This window comes from Seriola dumerili, unplaced genomic scaffold (genome assembly GCF_002260705.1).
Source record: "Seriola dumerili isolate Sdu_G_001 unplaced genomic scaffold, Sdu_1.0 BDQW01000917.1, whole genome shotgun sequence".
NCBI classification, from domain to species: domain Eukaryota; kingdom Metazoa; phylum Chordata; class Actinopteri; order Carangiformes; family Carangidae; genus Seriola; species Seriola dumerili.
The window spans coordinates 442,706-451,182 of NW_019175172.1; the positions used below are offsets into that span (position 1 = coordinate 442,706).

General features: G+C 44.2%; 1 pseudogene; it reads right to left on the reverse strand.

Annotated features, from left to right (window-relative positions):
- Positions 1–462: 462 nt before the first annotated feature.
- LOC111237537 lies at positions 463–8,215 on the reverse strand (annotated as a pseudogene).
- Positions 8,216–8,477: the final 262 nt, after the last annotated feature.

An 8,477-nucleotide genomic window follows, 5' to 3' on the forward strand; every position in this document is an offset into this window, starting at 1 on the left:
TTGAAACTTCAGCTGAAGTTCTTTCTTTTTAAAAAAAAAGGAAAAAACAAAAAGGGAAAGCTCTATAATTTCTTTGCTATTTTCTTTTTTTATTGTCGCAAATGCACCATAAAAATAGTTACTGCGGCTTTTAAAAGTCGCGTGTGAGGCACCCACCGGAACCACGCGCCCACCGGATGTTTAATGTTCACTATGGCGAACGTGTGTCAAAACAAACATAACAACAAAGCGATGATGAAAAACGGTCAACAAAAATTACGGCTACCAAGAACCGCCTCACTCCCGCTGTGCAGGTGAAGCAGGGTCTTAAATAACCCACCGGCTGTCAACGACGGTGCTCACGTGACCCCAAAACACCGCACATCTCCATGACGACAAGACAAAACCAATCACACACAGAACAACCGATCAAAACAAAGAGTTGAAGTAACATTTATTTTTCACAAACCAAAGGTATTTATTTGTCTTGACATTGTATATGGCTGAAATATATATTGTAAAAGTTCAATGGTAGTGATAAAAACCAGCCAATGAATAGGTTTTGAAAGTAAAATCTGCCGTCAATTTGCTCCATTGCACTTCAGTCAGGGTACAGGGGTCTTGGTGATGCTGTGATTCTCCAGAAAGTGATTCTCCTGGAGCGCTGTTCCTCAGAGAAGCTGATGACCTTCCTCTGCTTTTATTACATTTTCCTGTTTATGTTGCAGGGCCTCGACCCCAAACTACATGACAACATTGACAACATGGCAAAACATTTTTGAATTTATTTTCTTACTTTTATTTGGTGGATAACTGCCCTCTGACTTTTTCAATGCTTTGGAGGATGCAAACAGAAGTTTGGCGTATATCTGTTTACATGTTTACATGCTGAGGCAACTTTTGTCAAGATTTTTCCTAGTGTTTGTTTTTCGAATACTTATTTTAGCCACAGAGGCTGTGAAGTAATTAGCGTTGATTAGCTCCTGCTTGGAGTGCACCCATGAACATACAGATACGGTAGCTAGCACTGAGTTACTATCAAGATAAAGAAAACACATGAACACAACGGGCAGCTGGCTCAGTGGCTCACCTTTGACCTCCTTAAAACATAACCTGGTTTACTGCTGAGATCAGAGTCGCCAGACTACACTGTGAACTCTCCGGTCCAGCAGACAGCAGCATCACTCCTGACCAGGTGGGAGGGGTTCGAATCCAGAGCCATGGTCGGAAAGATACAGCTGCCGTCCAGCTGCAGAAATGCAATCTGAGCACAGAACAAAACCACCAGTGGAACAGAGGAAAGAGTCTTATAGATAAAATTACATGTTTATGAATTAACCATTAATAGAAACTAATTTGGAACATGACGTGCTGCGAAAGCAACATCAAACAAAACAGGTTGGGAACCATTTGTCTGAAACACGTATTTAAATTAATCAAACAGACTTTTTATTTTAATTGACAGTTAATTATATATTTTTTTAATGTTAAGCCACTAGTTGAGTTAAATGAATGGAAGTAGATTAAGTACTGTGCTAAAGTTAATGCTAGAATAAATGAAAACAATAAAAAAACAGCCCTGAGGTTTGTTAATAACATCTCTGTAATATTCATTTCAACACAGAACTAAAAACAAGATGTCTGACCTCAAAATGTCTGGTCTTCTGTTTGGACTCTCCGCTCCAGTGGGGGAGGGGGAGGACTTCAGAGCCAAGGCCAAGACTTCACAGTGAGTCTCTGGTGGCCAACAGGGAGGAAGTCTGCAAGTGCAATGGAAACTCAGGTTATTGAACCAAAGCACAGACTCTGTATACATTCACCACTCCTCTTCTTTGCCAAAACCTCTTGTACATGTCTTCATAAAATCCAGAATGCATTGCCACAATTGGTTCTTCTCTAGCCTTCCTATCACACCAACAAGAGGTCTAACCCCCCCCCCCCCAAAAAAAAGGGGTAATAGGCACTATTAGGTGGAAGGATTTTCAGTCTCACTTTAACTCTCAACACAACGGAAGCCGATAAATGTCATACTCGTAAATATTTTCTTATCCTTTATCTCAAGATAACAAGATAATTACTCCATTATCTTGTTATAACGGGATGAGTATGACCTTTCTCTGCTTCCGTACAACACAAGTCTCGGGAATGATCCTGAGACCTTTGGTTGATTGAATACAGGTCCTGGACTTACTGAGCATCTCTGCACTTCCTCACAGCTGGGATCAGTCTGTCTCCTCCCTCCTCTGACGTCCTGGTTGCCTTCATGTCCAGTTCACCCAGGACCTCCTTTGACATCGGCAGCATGTAGGCCGGAGCTGAGCACTGGATCTCAGAGAGTTTCTTCTCTGATCTGTCCTCTGACTTCAGGAACTCTTGGATCTCCTGATGAACTGAGTGATCGTTCATCTCCGTCAGACAGTGAAGGAGGTTGATGCTTCTGTCAGGAGAGATGTTGTGGGTCCTGATCTCCTTCAGGTTGTCGATGGATCTCCGGATGCTTTCTGGACGGGTCTCTGTCTGACCTAGCAGACCTCCTAAGAGTCTCTGATTTGACTCCAATGAAAGACCATGAAGGAAGCGAACAAACAGATCAAGGTGGCCATTACTGCTCGTTAATGACTGATCTATTGCCTTTCTCAGGAACATATCCAATGAAGGATCACCGCTATGAAGCCGACCCCAGGGAGTTCCCAGGAACGTCTCCAGTGTCTTGTTATCCTTGTTGGTGTAACAGTGGAACATGTAGACTGCAGCCAGAAAACTCCTGAACGCTCAGATGAACAAAGCAGTAGACTGTTTTCTGGAAGATCACACTCTCTCTTCTGAAGATCTCAGTACAAAGTCCTGAGTACAACCGAGGCTCTGTGACATCGAGACCACACTGCTCAGGTCTTCTTGGTAGAACATGATGTGTTCCTTTCTCCAGATGTTCAAACGCCAGCCTCCCCAGCTTCAGAAGAACTTCCCCGTCAGCCTCCGTCAGCTCCTGTGGACTCGTCTCACCTCCCTCATGGTACTTGTTCTTCTTCCTCTGTGTCTTGAACCAGCAGGAAGTGTGAGAACAGGTCAGTCAGGGTCTGGGGCAGCTCTCCTTCTCTGGTCTGTGGTCAACATGTGCTCCAGAACTGTAGCAGTGATCCAGCAGAAGACTGGGACTTGACACATGATGTGGAGGCTCCTGGACGTCTTGATGTGTGAGATGATTCTGCTGGACAGCTCTTCATCACTGGATCTCCTCCTGAAGTACTCCTCCTTCTGGGCGTCAGTGAAGCCTCGTACTTCTGTTACCCTGTCCACACATGTAGGAGGGATCTGATTGGCCGCCGCAGGTCTGGAAGTTATCCAGACGAGAGCCGAGGGAAGCAGATTCCCCCTGATGAGGTTTGTTAGCAGCTCGTTGACTGATGACTCCTGTGTGACATCAGACACAAGACTTCCTGTTGTTGAAATCCAGTGACAGTCTGCTTTCATCCAGGCCGTCAAAGATGAACAGAACTTTACAGACAGCGAGCTGCTCTGCTGTGACCTTCTGTATGTTGGATGGAAAACATGGAGCAGCCTGAGAAGACTGTACTGCTGATCTCTGATCAGGTTCAGCTCCCTGAAACGAAAGCAGAACCAGCAGACTGACATCTTGGTTCTCCAAGCCCTCTGCCCAGTCCAGAGAGAACTTCTGCCACCGAGAAGGTTTTTCCAACGCCAGCGACGCCGTTGGTCAGAACCACTCTGATGGGTCTCTTGCTGGTCAGGTGAGACTTTAAGATGTCGTGGCACCTGATTGGAGCGTCATGGAGGATGTCCATCTTGGAAGTTGTCTCCAGCTGCCTCACCTCATGTTGGGTATTAACCTCTTCACTCTGTCCCTCTGTGATGTGGAGCTCAGTGTAGATCCTGTTGAGGAGGGTTCCACTTCCTGTTCCATTAGTTCCTTCAGTCACATGTTCACATCTGCTCCTCAGACTGATCTTATATTGATGTGAAACCTCCTGCAGACCGTCATTCACTGTAAAGCAAAAGATAAATAAGACAAGCTGCGAGGACTTTGTCAAGCCTTTCAGAGCTTTAATGTAAAAATGTCTGGTCTTACCCCCTGCAGGTCCGGTCTGACTGGGTTTCTGTAGTGCCGGTGTTGTAGTGGATCTTTTTCCACCCTGAACACCGGCTCCTGATGAACCGGCCTGGTCCCAGTGTGAGGCAACGTCACATCCACAGTTTAAACTTACACAACCACTTGTCCTCCCCTCGCTGTGGAAATGAAGGAAGTTTCATCAAACAGATTTCATCATGTATGTTTTGCCACAGATATATCTTCATGGATTCAGCTCTTGTAGTTCTCTCAAAGTCCTCAGTATGATTCTAACAGGAAAGTCTAACACCAGCTTTCAGACGTTCACCTTCCCCTCAGGTTGCATTGTAATATCTTTGGTCCTTGTCCTTTAGCGCCATCATCAATATTGATCCGAGAGATGAAATTAAAGAGGTGAAATTATGACATTGCTTAATTACAACCAAATAAAAACACGACATAAATAAGACTCTTTTCTTTTCTTTTCTTTTTCTTTTCCCTCTCTTGTCGCATCTTTTTTCTTTTTCTTATCTTTTTATTTCTTTTCTTTCTTTTCTTTTTCTTATCTACACTTATCACAGTTTTCCCGCTGCTCAGCTTTGACTTTCTTTTATTTTTTCTGTGTTTATGCATCTTCTTACTCTGTCTTACAGTCTGTCTCCAGCGTCTCTGCTCTCCTGCTCTCAGAGTCACATCTGAAAAACAAAATACCTTTCAGTATGAGATGAGTAACAACACGTATCTTTCCTACATGTGTGAACAGTCGTCTTACTCTGTGAGTGAAGGAGATGCAGGCTCATTGAAATTTAGAGGGTGTCCCAGGGACATGTTACTGTTCATGGACTCGCAGGTGATTCCTGGAGACTCGGCTCGGCCTTCGTCTTCCTGCAGACAAACACTCATCGTCAGCTCTTCTGCCGGTCTGAAAACAAGAGAAGAAACTACAGGTGAAACCAGAGACAGTTTCACGAGTCATTTCTTCATCAGTCTGCAACTTTTCCTCACATTTCCCTCTTCATACTGAAGCACATCATCACAACAACAAACTGGAGACTTCACAGTATGAAAACTTCGTCACCGCCTCCCGCTCAAACATTTTCCAGACGAGACGCCTTTCGTCTCTAACGAGCCCAACGACTCTTTCTGCCGTCGGTTACCAGAAAACCAGCAAAAGAGAATGAATGTGCATTAAAGCTTGTTTCCCTCCTCTGCTGTTTGTTTGAATATGAACTGATAAACAGCTGATGGAGCTCAGTCTCCAATCGACGCCATTAAACCACCACAGAAGAAGAAGATGATGTGAAAAACATTCACTTTGCTTTTTATCTGCACAGAAACTTTAACAACTTCTGTCGACATTTTCTCTCTGGTTTTTCGTACGTAAAGTAAAAACGAAAATACAAACGGATGGAAACGCACCGAATGTTTCCCGCCTTCGGTCCTCAGCATTCAGCACAGTGTATAACCTGTAAACACCAGCAGCTTCCCTTCAGCTTCCTGCCTGATGAGTGAATCCTGAGGTCACTTCTTTTTCTGCCTGTTTCTTCCTGTTTCCAGCTGCAGCTGAATCCTGATGTGGATTAACCTTTAACCTGAGCCTCTCCCCCGGTCGACATCATTATCCGTCAATATTCTCGATTAATGGATTAACTCTTCTGTTTATAAACTAACAGAAAACACAGAAACATGTGTGTTATCATTTCCCTCGGCCCTAGGTGACATCTTCACACGTCACTTATTGTCTGGAAAACAGACAGAGAGTTTTGTTTGGACTTTTCTCACTTCCTGTTTTATTTTGTAATCGGTGTCCTTGTGTTTTGCTTCCTGTCTTGGTCCTGTGTCTGTGTGGTGATTGTTTGCCCCGCCCTAATGTTTCACCTGTGTTCAATCACCCTTGCCCCCCTTGTCTATATCGTCTTTGTGCTTCCCTGTCTGCTGATTTCTGGGTTTGTCCTCATTGGTTCACGTTGCCTCTTCCTGTTTCCTGTTTTGAGTTCCTGTGTTTCCCTGTGCTTCACCAGTGTTGTGTGTAAGATTCATGGTTTTGTTAAATAAATCTTTCTCCCAAGTGTTGGCTGCATTTTGGGTCCAGCCCTCAAACCCTGACATCAATCAGCTGTTGCCGCTATAATTCAGTTCATCACTAATGAAAGAGTGAGTCGGGAGGGTGAAAATGAATGTGTGTGTTTCAGAAAATAAATGAGCAAATGAATGAGAGGATGTTAGGAAAGGAAACGCTGCTTCCTATTATTATTACTGTAATTATACTGTTGAAAGAAAATCTGTTCACTGAGGATCCACTTCAGCTCAGTTCAGACTCGTCCTTCATTCTTCTTCCATCTCTTCATACCTGCCAACATTTCATCACTGTTAATGTGTTTTATAATAAAATCTCCAAAGTCTTTTGTTTTTCTTTTCCTTTAAATCAGTCAATTATTGTAAAGACTCAGTGTGAACGTGGTTTCACACTGCGCTGTCGTCGTCCGTGTGAAACAGCAAAGAGAAAACAGAAAGTGCAGTAGGAGGCATTTTAAAACTCAGCACATGAACAAAGACGCAGTCATCAGTTTGTCTGGATGAATCAGCGGCAGTTCATCTTCTCTCTGTGTCACACGGATCATATTACATTGAATATCTTTGTTTGCTTTTTTTTGGCTGTTGATTAAAAACCTCACGTTGTGCTTTTTTCTATAAAAGTCAGAATCCCTAAAGTCCTCCGCACTGTCAGCTGAGGTAAATATAAAGAGGGAACTGGACTCAGCAGACACTAAATCAGGATTTATATTTGCAGCAGCAGAGATCTAAAAAGGTGACATGTCTGAATGTAATCTAAAAGTATGTTGAGGCCGGGTGGAAACATGACTCAGAGAGGAGTTAAAAGCAGAGGCAGCTCTGTGAACCACGACAGGGTCACCCCGGACCACAGGATGATTTCTTGGTATTTCATAAACTAATGATGTTTGAGAGGATTCTCAGTGCCTCTGCCTTATGTGAATCACATGAGACTCCACATCTGACCACGAGTGTCAGCAGCTGCAGCCTGGCTCCTCTCCTCCTCGTGGCTCAGGAGGAGTCGTCCACCAATCAGAAGGTCGTTGGTTCGATTCCCAGCTCCACCGGTCTCGCAAGACTGAACCTCAAGATGCTGACACTGAACAAGCAGCGACCTCCGAGGCTGAATAACGAAGTCAACACTGATGAAGGAGGAGAGACTCGTCTGTTTTAATGTTGTGTGAATGTGTTTTAGATGGACTGAGAGATTACAGGAAGTGGATTGTGTAGTGAAGACGTGATATTCACACAGACGTTCTCACGCCTCATACACCTCAGGGCGAGCAACAACGTGTCTCTGATCAAAGCCTGTTGCTCTGTTTCTCTGCAAGCAAACCACAAAGACCCCCCACACTCGCCTTCCTCTCCCTTCAAAGACCCCGACTACAGGAGAGAGGCGAGCCGTTGTTCATAACGCCACCGCTCGTCTCTCAGAATTACCACGTCCTGATAGAAACACAAAGGTTTTGTCATGCTGCTGCTTCTGCAACTTTTCGAAATGACAAACAGGGCAGAGCGAGGACGTTTCCTTTAATCCAGTGCGTTCAAAATCTAATACAAACTATGTGTCTGCTATTAAAGGGTGTAGGTGTTACCGCGGCAACACAAACAGGAAATGTAGTTACTGTGGTCTCAAACACAAGTACACAGTAAAATGTTGTTGTTACAACTCACCCAGACCCTTGTAGCCATGAACCTTACAGCTAACAGCTAAAACATTAGCACTGACAACTAGCATGAAAAATATCTGCAGACTCCCAGTAAACAGGACAGAAGTTTGAGGAGTTGAACTACAGAGCAGAACGAGTTATTACAGAAATAAAGGCAAAAGAATCTCCTGAGCAATAACTAAACGTGTGGAGAATATTGTCTGGAGAAGTGTTACCACCACTCCCAGTCTGCCATACTATAAACCTTGACCACCAACCCAACCCATCCTATCCACATTTCTCTGCCATGACTCATGTATCGACCACTGGCTCAGTGAGAGACACGGTTTCAGTTTTAAACTTTTGATCTTTAACAAAGAAAGGCTGTTTTTTACCTGCTCAGACACAAGAGTGGAAAACCTACCTGTGCTGCCTCTTCTCAGCTGTTTTTAGTTTCCCTGGACACAGTCTCCACGANTATATATATATATATATGCGCTAGAACACGTTCATCTTTTGTTCAGAATCAGCTGCTTATCACAGGTAACAGCACGACTCCTCCTCCTTCCTCCCGCAGCGCCACAGAGCTTTACACAGTGCAGACAGTGGGCGGGTCCGGACGCTCGGCTTCTGCATGATGATTGGATGATCTGTCTGAGGCTGAGTCCCTTTTTGATTGACAGCGAAATGAGCGAATCAGCGATCTTGAAGTATAAGCATCCACCGGAGCA